Genomic DNA, 9,541 nt, shown 5'->3' with positions numbered 1-9,541 from the left:
ATTTCGGCAAAGGAAATTGTTATTGACCAGTAGATTACCGAATTTCTGGCATTCTTTGTTTTGAAGCAGGCTTAAAATAAATATTACATAAAGACGTTTACAGTAAGAAAACTGATAAGGAGACTAATCTACCAGTGAACATGTCTTGATTGTATCTATATCTGATAGGATTCATCAACGAACTAAACAAAATATCTTCGATCGGTATGCCATGGGGAAAACTGTCGTTGGCAAATATTTCCCCATCGTTGAATACAAATAAATTTCCGCATATCTTACATATTGTTTAGCATATTCTCCAATAGTATGAGACGAAAATTAACAAAAGTTATATGTTCAGATAAATAGACTGCTGAAATCTACATTTATTAATGTAGGCTATATTTAACAATATGTTTTTGCAGATACTTTAAAAATATACCGGTGTCTCCTACCGTTCCCACTGGAGACAACGAATATCATGAACATCCTGAAATGATACATAATTTTACCCTATCAATATAGAAACGTTGCATACATAACGGTACAATTTAGAAATATTATTATATCAATTTAAGCTGAATTTAATTTTCTTGTCGTTTGATTTTATGAGGTCTAAGACATAAACCACCCTATAAACCACTCGACGTGCTTATTATATATGATTCCACATCTGTTCACATCCTGTCTGAACTTGCAAATTTTAAGTAAACTGCAGAATTACTCAGATACATTAATACAGTTGAATATCTTAGAAATGTGTGAAGCGGGAAGGGAATAGAAGTGACTTTACATAGACTGTATTTTATTCCAGCTTACGGATTAAAGAACCAACTGGTATAGTGCCTTGTGTGGTACGGCATCTGTAGTATAGACGTAATCTGATCTGGACATAGATAATCTTGCTAACACAAACACACACACATACATCAACATGAGTGTAGGTCTTTAATATAAAAATCAAAACCAAGAGACAAGGTTTTCTTCCTGATATATTTTCTGGTACAAATTTACAATCCAATTTCACAACACATCCCTTTAAAAAGTTAATTTACTTATTTCTCGCTCTCTCCTTTCTTTAATTTATTAACTGTCACAGGTTTTTCATCTTCAACCTCACTTTTTTCTCGTCTAATTTTCTTCTCTTCTCTTTTTCTCCGTTTGGGTTCTTACTTTTCGGAGGGTACCTCTTCTTCCTGTTCTGAACCCATCTCTACCATCTGCTCCTGTTGTTTCTTAGGGCAGTCTGAAGACCAATATCCTTTCTCTTGACAATGATAACATGTATCTTCAACTTTGTCTAATTTGATGTTTGTCTTGCTTTGACGTGGTGGGCATTCTGAAGACCAATGAGATTTCGTCTGATAGATATTGCAAGTATCTTGACTTTTATTTCAAAAGAAGGGGGAATAGTCCGTCGGCATCTCTAAAGAAAACCTTCTTATGACACCTCGCAAAGCTCTGATCAGAAGTTCGATATGTGGTTGGCTCTTCCATCTTACTGGTAGGATTGAGAGTGAAATGAATAATTTGAGGAAGACACTAATCCTTAATATAGGGAAGATACCGGTCTTACATTGACGTATAGAGTACCGTGATGTTTAAAATGTAGTCATTTGACTTTTGGCAATCAATATGAAACGATCGCGTCATTTTTTGAAAAAGAAGAAGAAATTAAGAGGCAGAAACATGACCTATCGCCTCGCACAGTAGCTGAAGTCTTGGCTCAAATTCATGCCAGCGATTTTGAAGATGACATGAGTGAGCCAGAATCCAGACCCAGAGAGTCTACGTCAAAAACCAATGTCCACGACAAGTAACCCCTGAAAACTACTACCACATTCGAAAGACGGATAAACGCTCCTCTAGAAAATTAAGAACCACACCCTACACGTACACAGGGAAGTTTAAAGATTTCAAGTTTGACGTACTGTTGGAGAAAGCAGAAGAGTTCATCACCGATTTGTGGGATTGTTTGATAACCACACTGAAACAGCAATGTGAAACTAAAGAAGACGATCACTTGACACTTTCCATCTATCATGACAGTCTGAATTCCCTTGTTTTGATATAGTTTAGCAGGCCATCATAATTGACACCTTATAAAGTCATTGACAAGATTCAACACGTTCAGCAGTCCAACAATAAGTTTCAAATCACTGATGGACAAGCGATACAGTACATAGGCCCACGGACCTCTGTAGTTTCGAGACAAAGATTTCAAAGACGGAAAATACATTCACGTCTATCATCACGATGAAAATTTCGATGCTATTACCAGTATCGACGGATTCCTGGGATACAGTTCTTATTGTGCAAACTGTGACTATGGTGTAACAATCTAAAGCAATACAGCCATTGTTGATCGAAATGTCAAGGATTGTTGGCCTCTAAACCCTGCCTTGACAAAGAACAAAAACGAGTACGTTGCTCATCTTGTCAGTGTACTTTTTCTAGCCCTTCCTGTTACCAACAACATCTCAAGACGCACGGTTCACAGCAGAAACGTGCTTGTCAACTCCTGAAATGTTGTTCTACTTGCGGACAAGTCATATATACCATACATACCAATAGTGCCAAGGCACACTTATGTCCAGAAAAAATACGATGTCACATTTGTCACCAAATCGTGGACTTGGAACAAGAATCCTACATCAAAAATGTCAAACCCAACAGGAAGAGGATGAAGAAGATGACCAGAAGAAGAAAGGAAATTTCATCTTTTTCGATTTCGAATGCATGCAAAAGACTGTCATTCACATTCCTAACGTCTATAAGGCTCATCGAGTGTACGAGAAGTGCATCAAGAAACCTATATGTTGCCATTTCCCTCACTGTAGAAAGATTCCTGGAGGACGTGAAAAATTATTTCCAGGCTCTAGCACGCAACCCATTTTGCCCAATGGATCTCAGACCCTATTGACGGGACGTGGAGTCAAGAGGACATCGATCGTTACGGAGATTGCCATCGCTATGTCAATGGGATGGTTCACAATATTTCGGGATACGATGGACAATTTCTTCTGAAATGCTATACGCAACAAAGTACTGAACACCCTAAAGTCACCTCGAACGGAGCCAAAATCATCTCCATGCAAGTGAGACAAGTGCAGTTTAAAGATTCAGTGAATTACTTGACCATACATTTGAGTCGAATGCCTAAAACATTTGGAATGACAGAAATCGCCAAAGGATATTTTTCCGCACTTTTTCAATACTGATGCCAATCAACACGCTGCTCACTACTACGACCCCGACAACATGTGCACCGAACAAAGAGAAGCTTTCTACGTTTGGTACCACATCCACGCCTCGGACCCCTTTGACTTTCAGGAAGAAATGTTAAAGTATTCTCGTTCCGACGTTTACATTTTACGGCGATGCTGTGGAAAAGTTCGAGAATGGTTCATGGAGCACGGAAGGATTGATCCTTTGAAAACGCCTGCACCATTACTAAATCGTGTTCCTTGGTGTACCGCAAATGATTTATGCCCAAGAAGACCCTGGCTGTGATGCTCCCTCAAACGACCAATACCCGGTCAAAGCCCTACGCTGGCTACATTACTTGTGCGACAAGGAATGCAACATGCCAGAAACGGTGGATGGCTGAGACTTAGAAAACCCTAAGATCGTGTACGAGTTTAACGGTTGTTTATCTTAGGGATGTCCAATCTGCTACCCTCAACGGTACAATAAAAATGAATGTTTACAACGGACCATGTAAGACTTGTACAAGACCACTTGTCAGCGGCGCTTAAAGTTATAACAACGATACCAAGTGGTAGAAATGTGGAAACACGAGTACGGTCAACCTTTGAAAACCGAGCCCGAGTTTAAATTCATCATGAAAAGTTACAACATGGTGGACCCTGTGTACCCGCGGGACAGCTTGTACGGAGGACGTACGAATTCCACATGTTTCATGCTCCACGCCGACGACGGAAAAGGAGCAGAAACCAAATACTTGGACGTGTGTTCGCTGTATCCTTACGTGTGCAAATATTTTCAATTTTCTGCAGGGTACCTACAAGTGCTGACGGAACACATAGGCCAGGACAACATTCGACAATACGAAGGATTAATTGAATATAAAGTCTTGCCTCCACGGACTTGAACCATCCCGTTTTACCTCACCATTGCCATCGAAAACTGATGTTTCCCTTGTGTCTTACATGTCAGCATACCCAGGAAGAACGCGCCTTGACAGGAACGTGGTCAGCGTGGAATTGTTTAAAGCTCTAGACCTAGGATACCAACTGTTAGAAGCGTACGAAAGTTTCCACTTTCCCAAGACAGAACAGTACCAAAAGGACGAAGAGACTCTGAAAGGCATTTTCGCGGACTACGTGGTACCTTTTTGGATTGACACAATAAATCAGTGGCTATCCTTCCTGGTGCCACATTCCCGAAGACCAAAAGAAATTCAAAGAGAAATACTTTGAACAGGAAAGCATCACTTCAGAACACGTAGAGAAAAACGAAGGTCGACGGTAGTTTGCCAGAATGATATTAAATTGCTTGTCGGTCAAAATGGCACAACGTCCGTGTTTACCCAAGATGGAGTATTGACAGAACCTTCCCGCTACTTCCAGATGATTCACGACAAAACCAAAACATGAAACACGCGGACGTCATTCTTGAAGACTTGATCTTAGTCAGTTGCAATGGAGAACTGGACATTTTATAGGCCGACAAATTTGGAAATGTCATCATTGCAGCCTACGTGATAGCCCATACTGGATAAAAATTGTACGAAGCTTTACACGAATTAGGAGATCGTGTGCTGTATTTTGACACGGACGGTTGCATCTACATCGATCGACTAGGTCACCGACACCCTGACATCTAAGGATACCATTTAGGAGCAGGGAAAACAAGATTCTAAATTGTGCCAGTGGCGGTCCCAAACATTACGGTTACGAAAACCGGGACCAAAAAGGAGAAGTGCACACAGAGTTTAAAGTGAAAGGATTGACTCTCAATTTACGTACCTGTCAAGTGGTTAACTTGGGGGTATTGAAAGAATCCCTGCAGTTTGGAAAGGATCAAAATTTTAAAGAGACTTGTATATTTAGCAGCACACCAAATGGTCAGTCGGCCTTTCGAAAACGTGTGTCAAATCGTGTACCACAAGCGAATACTTCTTCCCAACCACTTTTTTTTTACCGTACGGACACGTCGATATTGGTCAGTATATAAAAAGACCGATAGTTCATTGTGAATATCATTGCCAAACAAGAACGATGAATCCCAGCAAACAGACACAATTCAAATTCGGTGATTCTCAAGTGGAGTCCCATGCTGTGCCTTGCGATTGCGGTGATACTTTACGCTGTGACCTCAGTGATTCAGTACCACATCATGGGAACTTTGCTATGGCTACTACTACTACAATACCTACGTCAAAAGTGATGCGTGTCAAACCTGACGAATGCAAAAGCGATGCCAGTCGTTATCGTGGACTCTTTGCTGGTTTTTGTCCTCAATTTGAAACCACCCTACGGATGTAATCCATGCCTGAGCAAACTACCGCGAGTTTCACTGTACCCTCATTAAAAGGAACATGTGAAAAAAGATTATTTGTTCTCTGTGCGTTTGTCTGAATACTGCGACTTTGAAAGTCGATTCCAGGCTTCCAAGGACAATGGGCTAAATATTTGGGAGGACCTACCCCCGAAGACGTAGACAGAGCTGGATTTATCTACTTGGGTAAAGGTGATAAAGTCAATTGCTTCATTTGCTGTGTGCCACTTCACGAGTGAGAGCGGAAAGATTCCGCTTACCTGGAACATGATCGAAGGTCTCCACACTGTCACTACTTACCTTTAGTGGGACGACCTGAGTAATATCTTAATGGATATTTTACAAGATAGCATTTGTGATTTGTCTTTGGAGTAGAGAGAACGCATTTACCGAGAATTTGTCAAACTACAAGTCCAACGCAAAGGACAATCCGTTACTTCACCAATGTTGAAACCACTTGCACCTGAATGCCATACGAGGACTGATTCATTTTAAAGCGTTATATTGGTCAGATATTGATCACGTACATAAGGGTCAGAAGACCTTGGCTGCCACTCCTCCTACTTACATAGTGTCCATACTATAAAAATTTCCAGAGGAAGACTTAGAGGATTATCAAAATCATTTACGCGATTAAATTTTGTCAGTAGAGGAAAATTATGTGGGTGTGTGGTGTGTGAACTAGTGACTAAACTATTTGGATATGTCAAGGGAGTACGATCAGTTCTATGCAAAAAGTATTATTATGACCTCCAACAAAAAGAGGTATAAAAACTTGCTACACTTTATAAGAGAACTGTATCCAATTAATTTTGGTTGTCGTGTAGTGTGTGTCTTAGTGCCTCCCTTTCTGGGATTTCGTTTTCCATGCGATTCCTGTGAGGTACTATCAAAGCCATGAAGGTGCTACTTTTAAATGTACACGAGAGACTTATTCTGTTAAAAGCGTTGAGCTTTCATCTCGATTCTTCTCGACCTCTACAGAAAGAAAGATTCGTCAACTTTTAGTCACTGAAGATGTTTACGACGATGTGTATGTAGCTTGTGACTTACACCCTCACTGGACAGATGTAAGTGACTGGAAACGTTTGGATTTCGAGGCTTGGACTAAAGAAGCTGCAAACTATGCCCAGGATTTGTGATCATAAATTCAAACTTTCAATGAAAAGTAACTTTTAAACCAGTGTTAGCCACAGTGTCAGAAGAAGAAGAAAGGGACACGACGAAAACCACTCCATTCAGGACAAGGAAAATCATTGCCATGGAAATCCCCTGTGTCAGTTGTAGAGCCTCTAAGAACATTACAAACTGTCCTTATGACACCACACTTCGTCAATAAAAATTTTATACAGTGACTTGTTTATATTCCACTATGATCGTTTTGATGTGTATTTTATCGATGGACTTAACCATGTGGCTTTTATGTATTTTTGTCTTTCGTGTTCAATTTTTAAAATGTTTTGAAATGAACGTGTCCTGAAAAAGGTATAAAAACTCTGTCTTTGTTTCAATAGTGATACTCCCTTCACTATGGCTATCTCAACTGTCTCTGCTCCCTCTTCCACCACTTTCAAAGTCATCGACGAAAACTTAGATCGTGCTAGTTGGGAGACCTTGTATCTTCGCTATCCTTTTGACATGTTAATTGCTGAAAAACCGAACTTGTCACATGTTTGATCGAACGTAAACATCATTTCATTGATCGTCCACCTCAATGTATCGTGTGGTGTTACGAAGAGTGGCAATCGCTGTACAAGCTCCTTCGAGAAAGTCAAGGCGATTTAATCGTGTTTGTGAAAGGCATTCCTGACGAAGACGACGGGATCGTGTCTGACCCCAGTCAAACGCATCTGGTCATCTTCGACGAGATGTTACGAGAAGACGACGACGAAATTATACTTTGGTTTATGCGCAAATGGCATCGTCGTAATGCAGTGTCATTTACATCACCACCGGAGTTGTTTCAACAAAGTAAACCCCATCACACCATCAGTAATCTTGTTTAAAGGCCCTAGAGATAAATTGCATGTGCAAGTCTTAGCCAAACAGTTAGGAACACCTTGGCTGACCCATGCCACTCAAACCCATCACGCATACTTACTCGTGGATATAAAACACACTACTCCCGATTATTTGGGATTTAGTACCGATCTGTTTCACAACTGGTGACAAGACGGAGGGTCTGTCATGCACACGTCCCCGTCGGTTTAAAAAAAGTCTATAAAAACTTCGGACACTTTTGATCTGTCTCACACATCGTCAACATTACGTCTCTTCAGTCTCATCATCCCGTTAAATTGTTTCGTGCCTTGTATGGTATCAGTCGCGAAAAAAATCATCAAATACGTGCTCGTGTCTTATACGCCAATCTCAGAGAAGGCATACGGTGACAGCACGTAATTACTGCAAGGCATCATTCACATACCACATCAAAACAAACGCTTTTTGAGAGAGAAAAAAGTAGCCTTGACGCAACTGGCAGAACTCAGTGTAGTCACTCAAACCAAAAAGCAAGTAATTTTGAAACGTGGAGGTAGTGGTTCTCTAGTGTCATCATTCGCTCCCTCAGACAATGGGATTGCAATGCCCACAAAGTCACACCAAGAAAAATGTCAATCTCTGACCCAAACGTACGTAGACGAAAACAAACAGTTGTGTAAGACCAGGTCACAGCCGCAGAAAAAGAAAAGTGCCAAGAAAAAGAAAAGACCCTGGAAACAGCTTCTACCCGAAAGAGAGGCACTTCGGTCAGGATGCAACCTTACATCCCCAAACCTAGAACTACAGTTTCGGTGACTGCGTATACAGTAGCCTCAGGTTCTTCCACATCCCCGTTGCTAGTGATGCCAGCCACACCTAACTTACTTAACACACCTTCTATCCCATTTGATTATAAAATGGACACCCGTGTCTCCAGCAACATATCTTGCATCGGTGATACCCAGAACCTCTTTACTGCTGCGGCAGCTGCTAACAAAGTACCCTCCCCCAAAATCAAAGCCCAAGAGAGATCGGGCATGTTACAGAGTTTACTGGATTTATCCAAGCAGGAACTGTCACGATTTAGTTCGTTGCGAACCCCTCCACGACGCTTGATGCCTGCTATGAAAATGATACGAGGACCGACAATCAGTGGTGACGCATTCCACTATAGAAAGACCTTGGGAAAACGATGGGTATCAGTGTTTTTGTGCTCATGAACGCCAAAAGATGTCACCTAAAAGATGTGCAAACAACTACTATCGTCGTTCTCCTGTCCCGAAAGGAAACGGAAAAAGAAATGGACAGTCTCGTCATTTGCCACCGCATCCGAAAAAACGCTTAGCCAAGCTTCGACGTCTACATCAGGAAAGACCCCATCTTCCAAAGAAAACGAGGAGCAACTCAAGGGGAGGGATTTTTGGCGCTGGCATGGAAGAGGATATATTCAAACAGTCTGGTCTATTAAACGTTATACAAAAACACATCGCCCAAAATAAAATAAAAGGACGCATGTGAAGCAATGGACTTCAGTGCATTTGTTGATCCTGAACCAAAAAGATATCCCCGAAAAGAAATGCACACCAACACCATTGTCGTTCTCCTGTCAAAAAAGAAATGAAAAAGAAAAGGAGTCTTGTCGTTTGACCCCGCATCCAAAAACACAACGCTTAAACAAGCATCGACGTAAACCAAATAAAAGCAACGTCCAAAGAAAAAGAGGTGCAAACAAAGGGAAGGATTGTTTGTCGATATAAAAAAAGTTTGTTACATTTTTGACGAAGCTATAGTCAAAGAGTTCTTCAAAAACACTGGTTACAAACCCTTCGACCTGCTTAATAAAAAAAATAAGATAAAAGGGTGTGTTCCAAGTCATAGGCGTCAGCTTAATGTTTTTGTCTGACCAGGAACAAACAAATATATCAACCCGCAGAAGCCATCCCTCTTCTACCCTCAAAGGAAATACAGGGAAAAGACAGCCTAACATTGGGACGTGTTGTCCTGTCCTGTCCAAAGCCCCACCACCCGTTCGAAAACAAATCATTAAAACAGTCTCCAA

Source organism: Sinohyriopsis cumingii, chromosome 15 (genome assembly GCF_028554795.1).
Source record: "Sinohyriopsis cumingii isolate HCF-2022 chromosome 15, ASM2855479v2, whole genome shotgun sequence".
In the NCBI taxonomy this organism is placed as follows: Eukaryota; Metazoa; Mollusca; class Bivalvia; order Unionida; family Unionidae; genus Sinohyriopsis; species Sinohyriopsis cumingii.
Note: the sequence above shows the minus strand (reverse complement) of the source record.